General features: G+C 36.7%; 1 pseudogene; it reads left to right on the top strand.

Moving 5' to 3' along the window:
- Positions 1-8,822: 8,822 nt before the first annotated feature.
- Positions 8,823-10,183, top strand: LOC110336202 (annotated as a pseudogene).
- The last annotated feature ends 13,592 nt before the right edge of the window (positions 10,184-23,775 follow it).

Below are 23,775 nucleotides of genomic sequence, written 5' to 3'. Positions count from 1 at the left end.
GAACATTGTTAACAATTTTATTTTATATTGTAAGTAGAATGTTCTCTTCCTTTAAACTTTTAACATTCTGAGTAGGATAAATTTATTGGAGATATATATATATATATATATATATATATATATATATATATATTCTTCAATTTTGTGTTGTGTCTTCTCATTCTCTATCACTGTCCTTTAAACCATAGAAAACTTTTATTTTACTGAAGCCTGACTTATTAATATTTTCTCTCATTGATTATATTCTTGACAGTGCCCAACTAAAGCTTGTGTACCTAATATTTTCCCATGTTCTATTCTAGAAACTTCACAATTTTGAAATTCAGTTTGCTGCTTTCAGTTCAGTGCATTATAGTTCATCATTAACTCTATGGTAAATTTTAAGTTCCTTTTGGTGACGAGTATGAATTCTGCCTCTGGAATCATGGAATTCTAACACCATTAGTTAAAACAATCTTAGCCTCACTGTTGTTTTCTTTTCTTTCCTTTCTTTCTTTCTTTCTTTCTTTCTTTCTTTCTTTCTTTCTTTCTTTCTTTCTTTCTTTCTTTCTATCTTTCTTTCTTTCTTTCTTTCTCTCTGTCTGTCCTTCCTTCTTCTTCTTCTTTTCTTCTTCTTCTTCTTCTTCTTCTTCTTCTTCTTCTTCTTCTTCTTCTTCTTCTTCTTCTTCTTCTTCTTCTTCTTCTTCTGTCACTTATTACTCAACTATATTTGTCTGTTTCCATTTCTAGGTTCTAGGCTGTATTTTGTTAATGAATTTTCTTACTCTCATCTCAGAAACACATTGTGTTATGAATATTGTTCATTTATGGCAGATACTGAAGGACATACTATCTTTCCATAGTTCTCAGTTTTCTCCTGAATGTTCTGGGTTTTGGCCACACCCTGCTCCCTTTAGAGTCAATTCACTGAAATACAAAAATATCTGCCCAAAGTAGTGACTTAAGATCAAAGGTTCATCTTTTTCTCCTAATGCTTTACTCTGTTACTCATACATGATGCCAATTTATTGGTTCATACCTGCAGAAAAAATATATTTGAAACACAGAAAGCATCTCAGAAAATTATGCTTGTTTGTTTGCTTTTAATAGATTTATTTATTTCATTTGTATAAGTACACTGTAGCTGTCTTCAGACACACAGAAGAGGGCATCGGATCCCATGACAGATGGTCATGAGCCACCATGTGGTTGTTGGGAATTGAACTCAGGACTTCTGAAAGAGCAATCAGGGCTCTTAACCACTGAGTCATCTCTCCAGCCTGAAATTATGGTTTTTAAAACGTAAAGAATTTATGTTTAAATTCTAAAAAATAAAGTGTAAGTATGTTGTAGTATTTATTCTGACGAAACCTGAGGAAACACGAGGATTGTGATTTGTTGGGACACTTTAAGCTCTGAGGAAGAAAGCATTATTTCATGTGTTTGTAAACCATGTAATTTCAGCAGAACAAAATGAACATAAATTGGTCTCTCATAAGATAAATTACAAAGAAACGAACTCTGAATTTATGAGCATGGACCTCTCTTCCAGTATTCAAAATAATCAGTTAAGTGCCTATGAATAACTTTATAGTTAAGTTAAAAATATTTCTTCAAACTGAATGTATTAATGCAAAATGGTATGACTTTTTGACCACAGTTAGTGTTATGAAAGAACCTAATATTTTATTCCTATTACTTATTCATCATTATTTGCATTTTATTGTTCTTTGTGTTACATGAACAGAATGCAATTGACTAGCAATACATTATTCCTACTTTCCAAAATGTTTAGTATTATTTTACAGACCATAGAAAACAATTCTTCAATTCCCATTGTTTGTTACTAATGTGAGTAGAAAAATAATGATTCTTGTGGTCAATTATGAACTTGTCTTTCCATGATTTCTCCTTATAGGTGTGCGTGTCTGTACACATAACTTTGCTTGTCTCATTTGGAATTATTAAATTCTGCTGTAATCATTTACAAACTATTAATTTTCTTATCATTCTCTCATTTAGAATACTCAGGTGCTTTTCATTTGTTTGGTTTTTGGATTCATCTTTAGGTTTAGTTGAGATTCCTATATTATTTACATATTGTCTTAGAAAACTCATGTGGTCTTCCCAAGAGAATGAATGTGTATTCAATTATAAAGTATTTCAGTGCTGAAAGTCTTGACTTGTTTTTTACGTAATGTTTGTTTTTTACGTCATGAGACCTACTCTGCCCCATGAGAGCATTTCCATAACTATGTTCAGGAGCAGTTCTTCACTGAGATGACTCTCTCTACTTCTCATTCAACTTCAAACTGACCCCCTTCCCCTTGTCTTTCCTTGATTTCTTTTATTTCTGTGACTTCCTTATTTCAGGAATTTTAACTGAATGGGGTCATACAATATGAAGTTGGGACTGGCTTCACTTCATTGTGAGTTTTGCCCTTGAAGCCATTGTAGATTTTTCATGTATTAATAAATCAGTACTTTTAACCATTGAGTAATATTGCCCACTGTGGATGTAACATGGTGCATTAAGCATCTACCCACTAAGGAAAGTTGAGTTATTTATCTATCGTTTGGTTGTTGCAAATGAACACATCATGAATAATGAAACATAAGCTTTGTATACTCTTTGTTTTCTTCATTTGTTTGAAAGCCAACAATGCAATTCCTTCTTTCATGGTAAATACATATTTATTCAGAGTAGCTGAACCATTCTTCATGCTTGTTTATATTACATGAAAACTCCAGTTTCTCTGCATCTTGCTAGCAACTGTTGTCTTTGTGGTTTATTCTCTAGGTCTGCTCTTAGTCATTCCATAGCATTATCCATCCTTGCACATTTTAACTTTAAGCCGATTGTTAAGTATAAATAAGTTTCTTGTAGACAGCATGGATCTGAGTATTTTCTGAACTCTGTAAGTCTCTCCTATTTTGCATATTTAAAGTGGTAAGCATATGACTAAACTCCATGTTTTGTCTTCTGTCATCTTTCAAAAGCCACTAGTTCTATAGAGAAGATTAGGGTCCCATGACCCCCTTGCCCATCTATAAATGATTATTAACAGGTCTGCCTGTGTAGGAATAGTGGAGATAGCATCAGCAACTATAACGAACTGTTCATAGGCCTGTTTTATATAGTTTCAGTGCAGGTAGCATCACTGGCTGTTTGAGAATCCAATGGCTGTGTCATGCTCGGAAGTCATCAATTTGCAGCTCCTTTCCCTATCTTTCACACTTACTTTCCCTCTGCCCATTCTTCCACTCATACTGTGGGCTCAGAATAAAGTTGGTCCCATCATATGTTTAAAAAGTACGAAAGGAAGGAGAGGTAGAATTTTTCTAGTTTTTTTGTTTTGTTTTGTTTTGTTTTGCTTTGTTATTCTTTTACTCTTTTTAAATTTTGTTTTGTTTTGTTTTTGTTTTGTTTTGTTTTGATGAGACTGGGTCTCTGTATAATAATAGCCCTGGATGAACTGGCACAGTCTCTGTAGATTAGGCTGGCCTTGAACTCACAGAGATCTGCATGCCTCTTCCTCCTGAGTGTTGAAATTAAAGGCATGGAGAAGTATAACTTTTAAGGCATTTCAAGTAATTGTGTCCAGTGATTTATTTACCCACTCTCTTTATGACCTCAACAGACAGTGACTGGTAACACATAATAACAAAATTATGAGTAGATTTTAAATTTTCTCACTAAAAACCATGCAAGTACATTTTCCAACTGATAGACATATTCATCAGCTTGGAATAATAAGGTTTCAACATGTACATATTAAAATGTCACATCCAATCTATAAATAAATTGTTGATCAATTAAAAATAAAAATTCAAAGAAATTTTATCCATGTGCTTGTTAACTTCAAGCTCATCACAAAAAAATTAAAACATGGAATAGAAAGCAAATTATTTTTTCCTTTGTAGTCTTTTTACACAAAGCATTTGTCTTTTAAAACCAATAAGTCAAGACTATTTAATGGGTATGTGAGAAGTAGCAAAATGGGAATTTTGAGGATATGCAATTTGACAATCTAATTATTTGTTAGCATTGAACATAGGCAGGCTCTTTAATCATTATTTATAACTGTAACAGAATGAAAACTATTTATAATATTTATCTTCTTGCTATGGTTGACTTTTCAGTATTCTAAAATTAATAATGTAATATAATGTAATGCCATTTAAATTAATACTTTAAATAGTCTATTATAAAATACTAAACAAACAGTTCAAAATTAATTTAGACTTAATATTAACTACTTGATAAATGCAAATCATTAATTTTATTGAGATTAATTTAAATGGCACAATAGCTAACTGTAATCACAAAATTTAATAAATGGTTCAAAAAGCAAAAAGGACAATATGAAAGTCATCTTTTTAAAGCAGAGAGAAAACATTGCTCCAAAATTAGGACAGTTGTAGTCCTTGAAATTTCAAAATAATGCGTGAAGGGGTTTGCTTACTTAAATAAAAAGGCCAAGTTCAGTATCAAGCACCAGCGTCTTTGAATGTTACCGATCTATGCAATCTGCTGGTGAGCATAAACCGTGCTAGAAAATTCATTTCATGCTTGTCTGTTCTGATAAAATTCATGACTGAATTGTTTGAAAATGATGGAAATACAGAATGATTATAGGAATGCCCCCTAAGAATGGGTCAAACTGAAATCAAGGCAGATCTTCAATCCACTACAAATTGACCTACGTTCATATTTCAGACTTGCCAGAACAGCGTCAAACCTGACACACATTTTGATCAATAGAATTACTCCTAAATAATGTATGCCGTAGGAAGAATAAATTAACAATAAACCACACTAATAAAGCATTAATTAAATTACATGAAAAAAATAATACCAATTTTTTTGGTTAATACAACTTCTCCTGTTAGCCTTCCCAAACTCTAATTGTTCTTAATTATTCTCAATAATTGATAAAGGTGATTTGTGTTCCCAAGTTCTACACATTGCTTAAAGAAAGAAGACAATCAGTCTTGTTCTTTCTTTGACTAGATCTCTTAAAGCTTATTGGGAGAGTAGGGAAAAGACTCTAATTTAGAAAAACTGGCTTTTGAAAGAATGGGCTTCCTTCCCGTTATTATTTTTCCATTAATTAATTTATTCACTTCATATCTAGATTGTAGCACCCCACTTCTTAGTCCCCCCCTTATATAGTCCCTCCCCTACCTCCCCTCTTGCAAGATAAATATTTTGAACATAGGTTGAGAAGGGGATTGGCTTTGGTTTTCATGCTTTTCGAGTTCTTTGCTGAATTTTTAAAAATGATGTCCCTAATCACTCTCCTTCACTCTCTTGGAGTTTTATCCCAAACTCAAAACAATCTAGTTTGAATTGTCATACAATATTACCTATTTAAATATTCACATATATACAATTAACATTGTCATAAAACTGAACTTAATTTTTAGAGTGCACACCTGCAAGAAAACCAGGTAGTCTTCCTGTGACTGGCTTCTCTCTCTCTCCTCTCTCCTCTCTCCTCTCTCGCTTCCTCTCTCTCTCTTCCTCTCTATCTGGTCCCCCAGGTCCAATCCTCCAGTCTTGTTCCCAGCCCTGCAACAGAACACCACCTGAAACCTTCTTTTACCCTGACATACCCACATCTCCTGTGATTCCTACAATCCATCCTCTTCTCACCCTTCCTCCTCACAATGTCTTGCTTTGTCCCAGACCCCAACTCCACAAGGCATCCTCTGCTAACTCAAAGGCTGCTATTCCTAGGGCAAAAAGTAGGCTAAAGACAGACCCACACGTCTCCTACTACTCCTGAGATCCAACACACACTCCTGAGATCAGTCTCACCCCCAGCTCTGTAGCTAAATCCCAGCTCTCCTACATAGCAGGCACTGGATACTCCAACATAGCCAAAGCACAAGAAAAAGACCTTCAAACCGTTTTATAACTATTATAGAGTTCCTTGATGAGGAAGTGGATAAATCCTTTTTAAAAATCCAGAAGAACACAAACAGTGTAAGGAAATAAATAAAGTGGTTCAAGACAAGAAACTGAAAATAGAATCAATAAAAAAATACTCAGAGTGAATTCTGGAAAAGAAAATTTAGTAATTAGAAAAGGAACTACAGAGACAAACTTCAGCAATAGAATACAAGAGATGGAAAAATCTCAGGCATTAAAGATATGGTGGAAGAGATGGATACATTATTTATAAAAATATTAAATCAAAAAGAAAAATAACTGTAGTGATGTGCAGCTTGGTCTTCATGTAGGTCCCCTAACAACTGGAATGGAGAATGTCTCTAATTCTATTGTCTGTCTTTGCCTCTCCTTCCCCTAATTGGACTGCCTAGATGGTCCTCAGTGGGACAGGATGTGCTCAGTCCTGCGGTGACCTTATGTCCCACAGTGGGCAAGTATGCAAGGGCACTTCTCCTCTCTGAAGAGAAGGGGAGGAGGTAATTGGGGGAAAGATTTGTGCTATGAACTTTCTCTTAGAACCACTTTCACTGTATGCCATACATCTAGGTTTGCTGTGCACTCATTTTCATTGAGTTCTAGGAAGTCTTTAATTTCTTTTTTCTTTTTTTTTTTTTTTTTTTTTTTTTTTTTTTTTTTTTTTTGGTTTTTCGAGACAGGGTTTCTCTGTATAGCCCTGATTGTCCTGGAACTCGCTTTGTAGACCAGGCNGAGACAGGGTTTCTCTGTATAGCCCTGATTGTCCTGGAACTCGCTTTGTAGACCAGGCTGGCCTCGAACTCAGAAATCCGCCTGCCTCTGCCTCCCAAGGGCTGGGACTAAAGGTGTGCGCCACCACGCCCGGCTCTTTAATTTCTTTATTTTTGTTTTGACCCAGTAGAAAGATGATCACTTTCCATGAGTTTATAGAACTTTCTGTTATTTTTGTTGCTGTAGAAATACAGCCTTAATCCATGGTAAATTGATAGGATGCAGCAGGTTATTTCAATTTTGTTTTGTATGTTGAGACTTACTAAAATGGACTGAGTACATGGTCCATTTTAGAGAGAGGCCCATGAGGTGCAGGGTAGAAGGTACATCCATTTGTGTTTTAGTAAAATGTTCTGTAAGTATATGTTAGGTCCATTTGGTTTATGTCTTAGTTCGCTTTACTATTACTACGACAAAACACCACAACCAAAAAAGCAAGTTGGGAGGAAAGGGTTTATTCAGCTCACACTTCAACATTTCTGTTTATTTTTATCAAAGGAAGTCAGAACAGGAACTCAAGCAGGGGAAGGGACCTAGAGGCGGGAACTGGTTCAGAGGCCATGGAAGAGCCTGCTTACTGGCTGACTTGTCCTGGCTTGCCCAGCCTGCTTTCTTATAGAACCCAAGACCACCAACGCTAGGTTGGGACTACCCACACAAAGCTAATCACTAATTGAGAAAATGCCCTACAGCTTAATCTCATAGATGGCACAGGGTCAGGGGTTGATACCAAATACTACTGCTGAAAAAAATCAATAACATGCTTCCTAATGATATTCTGCTATGCACATAGATCTGTGCCCTATCCAGTCATCATCAGAGAGCCATCCTCTGTTACAAGAAGGGAACAGGTGCATATACCCACAGCCAGACTTAAAACACACAGTTCTAATTGGATGACTCCATCAAATTCCTATTATCAGAGCTCAGGGCATCCTTCAGAGGCAGAAGCAGAAAGACTGAGAACCAGAGGGGACAGAAGATTCCAGAAGAACAAGGCCACTTGAAACAACTATGTAAGGGATCACAGAGACTTAAGCAGCAAGCATAGGGCCTACATGGGTCTGTACCTGGTCCTCAGCACACATACACACACACAGACAGACACACACACACGTGTGTGTGTGTCTGTCTGTGTGTGTAGGTATGTATATATATACATGTATATGTGCATATATATATGTGTGTGTGTGTGTGTGTGTCTGTGTGTCTGTGTGTATGTGTGTATTATATCTACTAGCTTAGGATTTGAGGGTATGGAATTACTTATTGTGAGAATGAGTGAGTTTCTGACTCTTGTGTCTGCCCTTGTAACTCATTTCTTCCTGTTGGGTTGCTATGTTCGACTTCAGTATGATAGACTGTTTTGTTTGTTTTTGTTTTTTTTTTTTTTCTTCATCTTATATTTTATTTTGTCATGTTTGGTTTTTATCTCTTAGACATCTGTTCTTTTCTAATAAGAGACAGAGAATTGGGTGCAGGAAAAACCTGGGAGGAATAGAGGAAGAAGAAACTATAATGAGATTATATTCTATGAGAAAAAATTTTATTTTCAACACAGCTTCTCCTCCGGACTTTTTGGAAGTCTGATAGTGGGTGTAGTGGCTATTCCTGGTTGTCAACTTGACTATATTTGAAATGAACTACAATCCAGAATTGGAAGGCTCACCAGTGAACCTAATCTGGAGACTGGGAGATAGAAGTTTCTGATCTGGATCTTGGTATGGAGATCTTGAGACACAGTGGTGATTGAATCCAGAAGATTAAGACAGGGAGATCTCCGAGTCCAAGGTCATCTGGGATTAAAGGTGTGGTGGCACACACCTTTAATCTGGGCTACACCTTCTGCTGGGGACCATATAAGGACACTGGAAGAAGGGAGTCTGGCTCTTGCTCTTTTGCCTTCTTGCTGTGTGGGACTCAGCAACTGCTAGATCCTTGGACTTCCATTCACAGCTACTACTGAACCATTGTTGGGATTTGGACTGCAGACTGTAAGTCATCAATAAATTCCTTTACTATATAGAGACTATCTGCAAGTTCTGTGACTCTAGAGAACCCTGACTAATACAGTGGGAGATCTTCATCACAGTCTCTTCACTTCCTCAGTTTCCATGGAACACTTCAAGGACTAAATATGTGTGAGTGCATCTCCATTCACATTGGCCAGGCTGGTGTCCAGATCTGCAATGCCTGCTGCGACCTCTACTGCCATACAGCCTGAAAGTCAGATAACAAATGACAAGACCATTGAGGGAGGATATGACTCCTTCAATACCTTCTTCAGTGAGACAGGAGCTGGCAAGCATGTGCCCCGGGCAGTGTTCATAGACCCGGAACCCAGTTAGTGATGAAGTTCTCACTGGCACCTACTGCAAACTCTTACACCCTGAGCAGCTCATCATAGGCAAGGAAGATGCTGCCAATAATTATGCCCTTGGCCACTACACCATTGTCAAGGAGATCATTGACCTTGTCTTGGACAAGATTAGCAAGCTGACTGAGTAGGGCACGGGTCTTCCAGGCTTCTCATTTTTTCACAGCTTTTGCGGGGGTTGGGGGTTTAGGGGTGTGGGAACTGGCTCTGGGTTCACCTCCCTGCTGATGGAGCAACTCTCTCTTGATTAGGGAAAGAAGTCCAAGCTGGAGTTCTCCATTTACCCAGCCACTCCCCCATGTTTCCACTACTATGGTTGAACCCTACAGTTCCACCATCACCACCTACACCACCCTGGAACACTCTGATTGTGCCTTCATAGTAGATAATGAGGCCATCCATGATATCTGTCGTAGAAACCTTGACATTGAGCATCCAACCTACTCTAACTTTAACCACCTTATTAGCCAGATTGTATCTTCCATCTCTGCTTCCCTCATATTTGATGGGGCTCTGAATGCTGATTGGACAGAATTCCAGACCAATGTGGTACCCTACCCTTGCATCCATTTCCCTCTGACCACTTAGGCTCCTGTCATCTCTGCTGAGAAAGCCTACCATGAGCAACATTCTGTAGCAGAGATCACTAATGCCTGCTTTGAACCAGCCAATTAGATGGTGAAATAGGATCTTCACCATGGTAAATACATGGCTTTCTGCCTGCTGTACCATGGTGATGTGGTTCTCAAGCTGTAAATGCTACCATTGCCAACATCAAGACCAAGCATAGAATCAAGTCAGTAGAATAGTACCCCACTGGCTTCAAGGTTGGCATTAATTACCAGCTCCCCACTATGGTGCCTGGTGGCAATCTGGCCAGGGTCCAGAGAGCTGTGTGCATGCTGAGCAATACCTCAGCCATTGCTGAGGCCTGGGCTCACCTAGATCCCAAGTTTCATCTGATATATGCCAAGTATGCCTTTGTGCACTTGTTTGTGGGTGAGGGCATGGAGGGGGGGAATATCTCTAAGACCCATGAGGGCATGGCTGTCCTGGGGAAGGATTATGAGACGGTTGGGGCAGATAGTGCGGAAGGGGGTGATGAAAGTAAAGAATATTAATATGTGTGCTGCAATTTTACACTTCTGTGGTCTCATGTTTGTCTTTCGGTGAGTTTTAATTGTCCTAAACTGTCAATAAAAGTGTTTCCAATTTAAGTGGGGGAAAAAGAATTTATTTTCAGTAATAGTAAGAATATAAGTGTATATATTTACATATATATATGTATATATATATATATATATATATATTTAATAATACCCTAATTATTGTTCATACTGATTTCATGTGAAACTTGAAATACGTATACAAAAAACCTTACAGATTCTGATTGATCATCACCAAGTCCAAATATTTTCTTATATTTCCATATAGACACAATGATAAAATCATGAAGCTCTAATCAAAATATGTCATTCTTTCTGTCACATGTAAGCAGATTATTTTCTCTCGAGAGAAAAACAACCTTAATATGTATGATATAATACGAGCAATAATTCAACCATTATTGCTGTAAAAATGTTGAAGCATTAATTTCAGATCCACTCTTATAAACCTTAAGAATTATCCTCAATTCTTTACATACATACTTTCATACATGCATACATACATACATACATACATACATACTTCTAATACTATATGTCTTAGGACAAATTTATATTGCAAAACAAACTGTGTACTAGTCTCCGTTTGCCACCACGCGTGTGAGTTAGTAAAGACAGAGATAGGAGGTTTTAGTGGCCGACAGTTCTACATAGGAAGAGCTAGGAGCAACTTAGCAATACAAGGAAATTACTGCGAAGCTCTTCTCTACATCTTCTATCATCCCAACTGTACCTATACCTAACTTCTCCCTGTTTGGATGGTAGAAAGGCCATTCATTAGTGCCAATAGTACCACAAAAGAGAGGAGGAATAGTTCGTAAAACTGGACAGAGCAAGTCCTTGACATTTATGAGTTGCAGAAAATTAATTTTAAACATTTCAGCCATGTGTGGCCTTAAAAATTTGTTGCTAAGCAACTGCCCTTAAGGAGACTGAATATGCATGTGAGACTCTTAAGCCTGAAGCTCATTTGTTTCATAGAAAGTGTGGAGTTCAAGTGTGCTAAAAGTACCAACAAGATTCTAAAATAAATATTCTGAATCAAGAATAAGAAGATGCATGAGTCCCCAATTACCTATAAATTTGCATTCACAGGCAAACACAAACATGTTGCAAAGAAAGCATGAATAGATACTACAAATGTTCATCATGTCATTAACCTTTATTAATTTGTTCTTATAAAATTTCATTACTTACATTTATTTAGGGATTAAAATAAAATAAATAGCAGTGTTATAATTACTAAGCAGAAACCATTTAAATTAACAGAACCACACATTGGATACCTTCTTTTTGGACGAATTTCTCTAAAGAACCTGATTTTCAGGAGGCTCTTTCCCTGCGAGGACATAGAGGATATAGAGGAGGAAAGATAATCAATAATCCTTGGAACACGACCAAACCACTCCAGGGCAAAGTAAAGAAAGCTATGGCGATGCCATCCACAAAAGTCTTTTCTCTATCAAGTGGAAAGGCTTAACAGCTACCAGGAAATCTAAGGTCTTAGGTGAAATGAAGCTCAGTATATTACAAAGTTTATGGGAGATGTCTGGAGCAATTTTGTTCCTTAAGGAAACCTCTTGAATCTCCTTGAACAACACTTTAAATTGCCAAGTCAAAGACCGAGCTGTAACGAAGTCTCAGTGAAAGGTTTTCCTAGTTTCTCACTAAGGAAACAATATAGGTGGCGCAATAAATAAAACACTGCAGGAACAATTCTGGCATGGATGTTTGTAGCATAATTCTTTGGAATTGCTATATAACCATCTAACATATATTAAGATCTCTAAACCGTGTAATTATGGGCACACCTGAAATATTTTGACAATATTAATAAAATTATGATATACTTTATCATGCTTTGAAGTTTTCACCCATTATTACAAAATGGATGTCTCTGAGGCTTATTTTCTCCAGGGAAATTAGTATAATTGCTAAGAACATGAACAATAAAAACATAGATTTCTTCATTTACATATTAGTTTAAGAATTTGTTGGTGAAATTCTAAGACTATTTACTTCATTTTTAAAAATTGGGACAATAATGCTCAAATGAAGACCATAGGCATTAGCATTAAGCTCTTGGTTCAGAGTTTAGAACAACAACAAAAAAAAGATATGTGGATTTTAAGTACTCTGACATTTTGTATGCCCGTGCCTTGTCAGAATATTAAATATTGATAAGCTTACTTAAGACTAGATATCTTACCTATTTAGGGAATACAATAAAAATTAAGATAGCATTACAAGTATTATAAAAACATTACATGTTTGGTGTTTATTTCCCTACTATATTAGTCTGGATTCACCAAAGAATAGAAATGGACAAGATTTTTTTTATGGAACTAACTGGAATGTTTATGAAGATTGACAATGTCCAAACAAAGAGTAACTGAAACTCACTCCACAATCCTGAAGGAATCAATAGCATCAGGATTTCCGGCCTGAGGTTAGGAGAGGACATATGTCTTAGCTGGAAAGTCAGGCAGCAGAAACATCCCTAGGTACTTTTGATTTGTGCTTACTTTTAATGGCTTGGATGAAAACCCTACCTGTCACTCGTACCTGGAATAGTAATTTGTCTTATATTCCCTGCTAATGCAGATATCATATTGACTCAGTAGTTCTTAAGACATAAAAATAATAGTATTTAACCTAATATTAGGGTATTCCATGACCCAGTCAAATTAGTACATAAAATTAACCAAAGTGAAATATATTCCCATTAAACATGTAACCTAGGTACAGATTTTAAAATCAATTTTATTTCTTTTAAAGACCCTTGAACTTAAACTTTACAGGCTTTAAAACTGATAAAGGGTTGTGTTCATTATAAAATACCCAGTCTCAGGTTACCTGTTAGACCACTGCAAGACTGAAAACTGCATCAGCATACTGTTCATGGCCCATGAATGAGCATGCCAGCCCACATGCTCACTCTTCCTTATATGCAAAGCAAATCACTGTGTGTGCAAAGTTCAATCTTTAGGGATTATTTTACATTGTTGGTATTAGAAATGCCCTATGAAGAGTATCTGCTGATATTGCTTTCCACTATTAGATAGTACTTAAGTACTGGGAACAACTTCTGCTATCAGCACAGACTTTGATCTTTCTTCATCAATGAAACATATGGAAACTCCTGAAGGTTGTAGTATTGAAACAAGAATGGAGACCAGGAGCATTTGGGCTTCTTCTCTAGAGAACCTACTTGTGTCTTCCAGCCCTGCATGGGCTTTCTCATTGTCTAGATGATAGAGTGGGTCTATGCACACAGATTTTATGTGTTGTTGGCTTGCTTATCTATTAACTAGTTCATGGAAAACCAGACCAGATAAATTGCTGCCTCTATCACAGTTTAATTCATAGACCAACTGCTGTTTCTTAAAATGATAGTGATTATCTAAGAAATATAATGTTTTTGTTAAAACACCAGTAGTCCCTGAATAGGAGCTTGCTAAAAGTCCCAAATAGCAACGTGATCAGCCACAGACAATTTCAGCCCTATTGGATTTGTCAGGTCAAGTTGCCTAATATACAAAGATACATACAGCCTGAACCAATTGTACAACCTTCTTCTGACATGAATTATCTGAAAATTGGCAGGTTTTGGAAGCTATAGCAGACCAACATGAGGATTTGTTGCCTCCCAAATCCAAAGAACCCCAACAGATATTGAAATTGTTTTTTTTTTTTTTTAATCATAGGATTAGCAAGATGCAACAACTTATCACTAACATTAGCCATGGTACATCAATGTGTCACAAGCTGGATCCTAAGAAAATTAATCAATCAGTGAAGTAAAGGGACATTTTGAGCTCCATCTAGTCTGTAACATTTCAGAGTAAGTGTTCGCTCAACTCTTTGTTCTTTATGGGAATAAGAGTACCCAAGAAAAAGATTCTATGCCACTGATACTGTATCTTGCCATGTGTAGATAATCAAGGCTTCTTACAGCTAGGACTAGAGTCAGTAGCCTGTCCAGATACAATCAATTAAATCTCAAACTAAGGAATCTCAAGAAATAAGTTAAAAAATTAAAAACCCTCCTTAAAATTCTATTTCTCTTGAAACATTTTCATCAGTAAACCAAACTTCTCTAAAAAGTCAGAATCAATAGGATCTAAGAATCTCTCTCTCTCTCTCTCTCTCTCTCTCTCTCTCTCTCTCTCTCTCTCTCTCTCTGTGTGTGTGTGTGTGTGTGTGTGTGTTTGTGTCTCCCTCCCTCCCCCTCACACCCACTTGTTTACTTCCTCTCTGAGAGCAAAACATTTCTTTTTCCAGCAAACAGATTATCTCAGAGGAAGGAAAAAAGAAACAGAAACGGAGGAAGAGGAAGTGAAGAAGATGGAGATGGGGAGGGGCATTGGTTATGAAGACTAAGTCCCAGCATATACATGAAACCAATCAGTGGTCCAGTGGGTCTAAGTGCTGTGTTTCAGCCCAAGTACAAATTTCTGGACCCTTGATTCTCACTCTGGAAGTTCTAATCTGAGTATCCCTCTGAAGTCAGGAAAAGGTCAAATGCCTAGCACAATGTCAAACAGAGTCTCTATTGCTCCAACTTTTGCTCTGTGTAGGCCTCCAAGGAGTAGGTCAGGCCCCTTCCCTTTGGGCAAGGAATTGCTTTACTCTCTCTACTGACCAAAACATTTATCCCATTGAAAAACTTCCTCTCAAACACACCCAGGATGCCCATGTTGCAGAGCAAACCTTTAAAATAAGTTTGATTTCTGTTCTAGAACCAGCCTGCTTTTGTTAGTATTTGGTGTTGTTTTTCCATGATACCAAACCACAGTCAAGTGCAGCATCATCTTCTACGTTCCCATGAGACAACAGCAGGAGACTGTGAAGATGGATGTAAGTCTGGTTTCCAGTCCTGAAATTCTTCTTGCCCCTTGCCCTTTCTTCTTATTTATCTTCTTTGGGCTCTTATTCAGGATTTTTGCTACAGCTAAGATCTAGATTTGGGGTCTCCACAATTTGTCACCACAAGATTCAGAGAAGTTCTCCCGGCCTATTGGACACTTTATTATTCAAGTCAATTCTGTTGTTCAGTGTACTTTCATTCACTTTCCTTCCTATCTAAGCCATGTTTTCTTTGTTTTAACAACATTTGCTGGCACTCTGCTACTTCCTCCTTCCTCTTGAGGAACTGTCTCCATTTACATGAAGATGTGCTGCTATTCTGTCTCAGGATTTTTCTGTCTAGTGACTCCCTTTCATGCTGCTGCTTTTATTGAAATGCGCAATTTTCCTTGCCTGCCTAATTTTCATGAAAGAAAATCTTAAAGTGCAAAATATTATAGCTGAAGTATTTCCTAAGCATTCTCTGTTTTCTGACAATAAATATTGTTTGTTTTTTACTTGGTTTTTATGCAAGACAGATCTTTACCAACTAAATTGAAGTGAGAAGCCAGGCCTGGGTCCTAGGGTTGTGTCAATGAATAGGCTAGCGTGACTTCATATAAAATGAATGCATTTTGTAAGGATGCATGTTTTTTGTGCTTTGTAGTATCCAGAATGAAACAGTTGTTTTGTTTCTTTGCTTGGTGCTAATGGCCATTCTGTGAATCTCTGCAGCACATATTTATTATATATTCAAAGATAACTCTATGCCTTTATCTTAAAGGGACAGACCTAAGAACTATGTTACTTAGATAACTACACACTTCTTCCATATGTCTGCTAATCAATTTGAAGATGCTCTCCTTGTAGGACCTGTTGATTCTGGTAGTATAACTTGACTCATAATTTTATGAGAATGATAATTATTAATTCTCACACCATTTTCTATACCCATGTGACTTTTATCTGTCAATCTCATTTTCATGTTTTAAATTATCATTACTCTGGTCCAAGACACTGTGTGCCTTTCTTATTTCATCAATGCCTTAATATGTGCGTTGCTTTCTGTTTAATGTATATTCTACCGCAAGACAGGCACACTGGTCTGACAGGTCAGAATAAGGTTACCGATCTCCATTTGTAATAGAATGTTCCAAAATATAAACAGTGTATTTTATTATTTTATTAACATTATTTAATTTGCTATGAGTAATAATATGTTAGAAGCGTCTTCAAATTATCACTTATATTAAACTTGCTCAATGTTTAGTTAAGCAGAAAAGAGAACACCTTCACATTTTTAACCTATTAGACCTTTATCCCTATTGTATTTTTTGTCTAGATATCATTGTATGTATGAAAGATGATTTCTTGTAATAGATAGAACATGTATTTTTTATAATCCAGAAAAGAAATGAGAAAAAAATGCATTTATTTTTCTAAGGTATGCTTAATTTACTAAATATGACTTTCTCTAGGTGCATCTATTTTCCTGCAAAATACATAAGTTTTTCTTTTATATAGGTGAAAGTGATTCTAATATACATACATATGTGTGTGAATATATGCATAAACATGCAAATATGTATGCATATATATACATACATACATATTTACATTATATATGTGTACAATATATATCATATGTGTGTACACTCATATCACTCTTTCTTTGGCCAGTTCTATGTGATTGTTTCTTTCAGCACCAAGCAGCATCTGAAGCTCGTTTATGTAATAGACAGTAGGATTTAATTCCATGTGGATGACTCAAATGGGGACTCATTTCTATTAGTTGGCGACTTTCCTCCTGTTATTTATGTCTGACCTCTAACACTGTACTTCAGCCAAGTGAATCAATAGGCAGACATGGAAAAGACACACTAACAAGACAAAAATCCCTAGCCTTTTGCACAGTCGTCATGGAAATGAAATGCCCCGACACACTCATAGACTATGTATCAGGCAAGTTACTCAATGGGAAGGAATTTTTAAGGCAAGGGTTAGAATCATAGAAGCTCATTTTAGAAGTTATCTGTGAAAATGTGATACATTTATACAATGGAGTACTACTCACCTATTTAAAAAATGAACTTTTGAAATTCTTAAGGCAAATGTATGGAACTAGAAAATATCATCCTGAGTGAGGTAACCCAGTCAGAAAGAATACACAAGGTATGCACTCACTGATGAGTGGATATTAGTCCAAAAGCTCAGAATACCCAAGATACAATTTGTACACTGCATGATGCTCAAGAAGAAGGAATACCAAAGTGTGGATGCTTCGTTCCTTCTTAGAAAGGGGAACAAAATACAGGGACAAACTGTGGAGCAGAGACAGAAGGAAAGGCCATCCAAAGACAGACCCACCTGGGGATCCATCCCATATACAGTCACCAAACCCAAATACTATTGTGGATGCCAAAAAGTGTATGCTGAGAGGAGCCTGATATAGCTGTCTCCTGAGAGGCTCTGTAAGAGCCTTACAAATACAGAGACAGATGGTCACAGCCAACTGTTGGACTGAGCACAGGGTCCCCAGTGGGGTTCCAAATGGGGTCCCCAATGGAGGAGTTAAAGAGAAAGGAATGAATGAGATGAAGGGGTTTGCAACCCATAGGAAGAATAATAATATCAACCAATAAAAGCACCAAGATTTCTCACAGACAAAACCACCAACCAAGGAGTACATATGGAGGGACCCATGGCTGCAGCTACATATGTAGAAGAGGATGGCCTTGTTGGGCATCAATGGGAGTAGAGGCCCTTGGTCCTGTGAAGGCTCGATGCCCCAATATAGGGGAATTGGAGTGCAAGGAGGCGGGAGTGGGTGAGTGGGTAGAGGAACACTCTCATAGAAGCAGGGGAGGATGGGATAGGGTGTTTATGGTGGGGAGGGACCGGGAAAGGGGATAATATTTGAAATGTAATTAAAGAAAATATCCAATAAAATTTAAAAAAATAAATATGGTCAGATAAAATGAAAAAAAAAAAAGAAGTTATCTGTCACAGAATAAAGCATGTGTCTTAGGTAGCTGATGGCAAATTGGTGATATTAGTAATGTCTTCATGTCTTCTGTTTCCTTCTTTATGCCTTTCAGAATACAAGACTCTTCTTATCATTAATTTTACTGAGTCATAAGACATTTGATGATAATCTTCATTTTACTCTAGCATTATCCTTAGTAGACTACTTAGGAATGTTATTTACATTTTACCAAGTTGTAGATTTATTAAGAGTAATGTGTCAGTTAGCTTTCTCATTGCTGATAAAAATCTCTGACATAGGCATCTTACAAGAGAAAAGATGAGTCTAGTTGGTAATTTCAAATGTTTTAGTCCTTTGTGGAGAAAATGGTCAAGATAGAATAATACAGACATTCAACTCATGCATATTTGATATTTTAAAGTTATTTTCTACAAAGGTATTGAAATAACTTGAGCCAGTCTTAATATTGTATTTGTTCTAAAGTTTAATATATTTCTTAGAACTGTAGGCATAATGGATTGATCTTTGTCTAGAAAAGAGTTGAACTATGAACCAGATTTCATTTATCAAATTTGGATGACATTAGTAAAGAATTAAAAAGGAAGCAGAATGCTCAAATGAAAAAGAACTCACTGAAGATGGTTTTATTAGTTCCAAGCCTCCACTGAAAGTCATAAAGCAATATACTAATACAATTTAATTATAGGGATCTAAATTCTGAATGCGCTAAATAAACAGAATCATTAATTGACTTTTGACTTTCATTACACTCAGAATATGACACATAAATATGTCAAATGTAAAATGGATATGAATTAATGATTTAACTAAAACAAGGCCCTGGGCTCCCAACAAGAGTCCACTAAGTAAGAACAGAATTCTCAGGCAATCACTTTGGGATGCCTTTCATTATTTTCCAACCCTTCTCAAAAGCTCAAGGATCATGACAGAAAGGGGAACATAAAAATTGTAACAGCCAGAGGGATAGATATATGTAGCAAAAACACAATTTGCTGGACATGAGAGTATAGTTGTACACGTAAACTCACATCAAATCGGACTGCCTGCACAAAAGTCAAAATCCAAGACCAGGTTAGGGTGGAGCTAATGAAGTCCCACCTCTTTCTGAAGCACTATTGGCAGTTTGATTCCTGTGGGGATTGGGAGGGTCCTCTTTCTTCAAAGATGCTCTCCCTGAGAGGTTATTCATGCTCTAGTAGATATTCTAATACCCATGAACAAACAACACTAAATGAACTCAGACAACAGAGAACAATAAACTACTTATGCTGTGTATCACCTACCTCTATCTATCTATCTATCTATCTATCTATCTATCTATCTATCTATCTATCTATCTTTCTTTCTATCTCCAGAACTGTGAGGAGCAGGTTTGGCCGCAGCCCCAAGATGGTGTCCGGGACTGCCGCCAAGTCTAACGGCTGACAACTGACTTCTTCATATCTCTCAAGATAGCCACGTCCGTTAAACTGCACTGCACAGATGCACCACGACGAAAGATCAGATGATGTGACAAATGTAGCCCTGTGCCAGTGAACTGGGCCTATGTGGAATGGGGTGATAGAGAGTGGACTAGAGGGTATAAAGGGGGTGGCCGAGAGAGGTCTGGGAATCTTTTTACTGCACAGTTATGTTCCTAAATAAACCACTTTGAGAAGGACATCGATTTTATTGCTTCTTTTCTGCTGGTTGGAGACGGTAGTGACACAGAACTCTTTTTCTCTATTTATTTCTCTGTCTCTGCCACTTACCTGCCACATCTGCACAATCTCACTGTCTTCTTTTGTCATCACATAACATAATTGGCTTTTAACCATTTAATTGAGTTCGCCTATGATGCAACTGCCTTCACTTTATTTTTCAGAATATGTAAAAATTCTAGGGCATCACTTGGGTTGGCCTCTTGACTTTATCCTTGAATCATAGTTTGGATAAATAAAAATTTAGGAGGTTTTAGCCACTTGACTACTCCAACAGATTATAGCTGGTGACAGGTCCAGTATGATATCTAAACTTTATTGGTCAATGACTTCCAGGGAACACATGAATTTAGTATGAAATATAAACAAAGTAGCATGGATATGATTTTTAAAAGGCTACAAATGGAAAGACTTGAACTTAAAAGGGCATTTATCGTGGGATCTGTCAATGGATTCCTAAAGAACTACATATTTTGTAATTGTTTGTTAAAGAAAAATTCACTTGAAAAAATGAGGTTACCAATTATTCTAGGAAATATATTCTAGCATAAATTATTCTAGGAAAGCAAGGAAGTTTATTTTTATCATTTAAATATCACAGTCTATACATATTAAATTTGGAACAATTTCCAAATTTTAAAAGCTGTAAGATGCCAGGTTACTTACCTTAAATTGGTAATCTAACCAAATATGAGTGAATTCCTACACAGAATTAAAGAGCATGAATTATGTGCAGGTCAACAACTTTAAATTATAAATTGAGCAACTGAATTCAGAAAATTTTTTATTAAGGAGACCTAATAAGTATTTTGCCTACTATATCTTTGTTTCTTTAGGATAGACTATGAAAACCAAGGCCTCTGAAAACCACATCCTCTTTGAAAAGCATTCTCAGGATTCCTTCTGACAGATGTTCTTAAATTTCTATTATTGGAAATATAGGCACCATTGCTGTAAAAAAAAATGAAATAAATATCATCTGTATTTAAACAGTTTGTTTGTTTTGCTTTTGTCCATTTAGAAAACATTGAATTATTTATTCATTTCCTTAAGAGTTTACAATTATCACCCCTAACTCTTCCTTGATACACATCTCTGCCTTACCAGTTCAACATGATATCTTCCTTTTTAAAAAACCCTTCTACATTGCTATATACAGTTCAATATCTTCCATAAGTGACCTTTGGTTGAAGCATAGTAAACATATCATGGATTATGCTCTTTTTTCCTTTTTTTATTAGATATTTTCTTCATTTACATTTCAAATGCTATCTCCAAAGCCCCCTATACCCTCCCTCTGCCCTGCTCCCTAACCCACCCACTCCTGCTCTTAGCAAACTATTATACTCTTGTAGCAAGTAGTGATTGCTGAGAGTGACACAACATACAAAAACATCTCAGGTGAGGCATGAGCGATGCCCTGATCTACTGGATAGTGATAAGTCATCAAGAATTAGTTTACAATTATGGCCTGTGACCTGCCTACCTGTAGACTTGTGGCCTGATAATGGTGCCTGTTGATTTAATCTTATGGTGAGTGAGATTTTAATGCAGTTATGGAGTGGTTGGTTACCTCCTCCCCATCCTAATATTTGTGCCACCAGTGGGTGTATTTTACCATGTCAGTCACTGTTGTAGTTTGCAGCATTCACTGATAGTTATGATTAATGGATACTTTTTTCCTCTCATATATTGTATAGCATGATTGAATTGAGCTAGCCAAAAGGGATGAAACTTTGTCTTCTGCACCCGTTTAGTCGAGTCTTGTTTTTGGTCTCAAACACCTGCAGACTTCACCAATATAGTCTTACCAGAAAATTATTGTGGGTAACCAAGAGCAATAGGCTATGATGTTTTAAAACTTTTCTGGTCCCTTATTGTCCAAGATTTGAAAAGGGAAATGACCTATTCTTGGCTTTGGGCTTTTTATTTGTAAGCCCTAAGTGTCTAGAAGAGAGCACTATTGCTCTGCCAGAGTGTAAATCCAAAATGCTCCTTTTGAAAACTGTCCATAACACAAAAAATGTTATTTTGATAGGATAATTTCTTTAGCAACATGTTTTGGAACTTTTAGATATTACAAGTAAATTAATTAATACATTAAAATAAATGAACCATAAATATAAAACTTGACATCATAGATAAGGCTAGGCTTAATAGTAAATTTAGAGAAAAATTTTGGTCACAGATTTTTATCTTATTTTAGACATCACAGGAAAGGTTGTTTCTTTAAAAGAAAATATTACATTTGAATTCATGAAAATCACAATTTTTGCCATTTGAAAAATACCATCTTGAGAATGAAATGTTAATACACAGGTTTTCAAAACCAGTTTAAATATTATATTCAATAAATTCTTATATTCAAAGTGCAGAGAGAATTCTAACAATCCAATAAGAATCTTTCAATGTCCAAGAACATACAGAACAATATTGTAAAGAATTTCACAGGCCCTTAGCTACAAAATATGATAGAAACTAATCATACATAACCTCAAAAAATACAACACAAACTACCAATTATAACCATTTCAAAATATTGACACGGTCACCAGAGGTTGTGCAGATACTTTTTCAGTTTTAGTACGAACAACTCTCTTGGTCAGTGATGATAAGATTGTAAAACATTGTGCAACCTATGAAAAAGATCTGGGCAATATCTTGGTAAGTTAAATATATACCAGATTTCTGAAATGATGACTTAATTACAAGATATTTAACTAGGAAAATGAAAACTTATATTGGCAAAGACTTGTATGCAGAAATTTTGTGTATAAAAGGCTTAATCCTAGAAATAAGCAAAATGTCCACAAAGAATTGAATAGATCAAAATAGTTTGCAAGTATATCCACATAATGGAATACAGCTCAGCCATGAAAAGAAATGAATCTTGGTACCCAAGATTATTTCAGAATAAATGAGTGAAAGAAACTATCAAAGAAATGTGTGTTGCATAATTTCATTGTTATAGTAGTCTAGATTGCAGGCCAACCTACTGAGGCATAAAATTGAGGTCTTTATAGCTTGTAAGAAGTAAGAGTTTTAATAGGGATATCAAACATTGCTAATGTAACAAAGAAACTTTTAACAGTTACATCTATTATATTTATTTAGGTTATTGGTTTTGTGAGCATATACATCTACTATATTTTATCAAATTGAATATAATAAAGATAATCTTGTCAATTATTACACAAAAGACATTCCAGGGACAATCTAAGAAAAATAAATTTTCTTTGTGATTAAATGTTTAAATCAACTTTAAAAATATGCATATTCACTCTAGCTTTTAATTTTACACTTATTGGCACACTTTTTAAATATTTTTTTCATATTTTTCAATCTCCTCTAATGTTTATAAATTCTTTGTGTTCCCTTCCCGTCAGCGCCAGGACCGGGTTGCCTTGGGCGCAGAGTGGCTGGACACCCCTATGGCCTCTAGAGGTCTCTCCAAGTGATCTTAGGATCATGAAGCAGCTACCTAAAGAAGAGACATGCAGAGGCTGGGTTCTGGCCACCCCTGCCATCTCAATTCTGAACCCCAGCAGAGGCTGCTGAGCGCTCCAGAGGACTCTCCGTGCAGCAGGTCCTCGGGATCACGGGTGAATGGAACACAACATCAACTCCAGAGACTCGTGGAGGGGCTTGTGCCATCAGGAACAGGGACAAAGGAACCCTGCCCTCCCAGAGGCTGGATTCCAGTCCGGTCAGGGCCACCCTTGCCATCTCTCTTCTGAACCCCAGCAGAGGCCACTGAGCTCCGGAGGACTCTCCACACTGCAGGTCCTTTAGATCACCTCAGGATCTCGGGGGAGGCAGAGCAGATACTCTGACCTCTGGGCACCTTTCTTACCAGAGGAGAGACTGCCTACAGGGAGGGCTCTGACCCCAAGACTCAGAAGGTGGATCAGAGCTCCAGACTTATGGACACCTGCACTACAAGAGCAGAGCTTGCCTGCAGAGAGTGCTCTAACCACTGGGACTCAGGTGGC

Source organism: Mus pahari, chromosome 19, assembly GCF_900095145.1.
Source record: "Mus pahari chromosome 19, PAHARI_EIJ_v1.1, whole genome shotgun sequence".
Classification (NCBI taxonomy): domain Eukaryota; kingdom Metazoa; phylum Chordata; class Mammalia; order Rodentia; family Muridae; genus Mus; species Mus pahari.
Note: the sequence above shows the minus strand (reverse complement) of the source record. Positions and strands in the feature narration are given on the sequence as shown.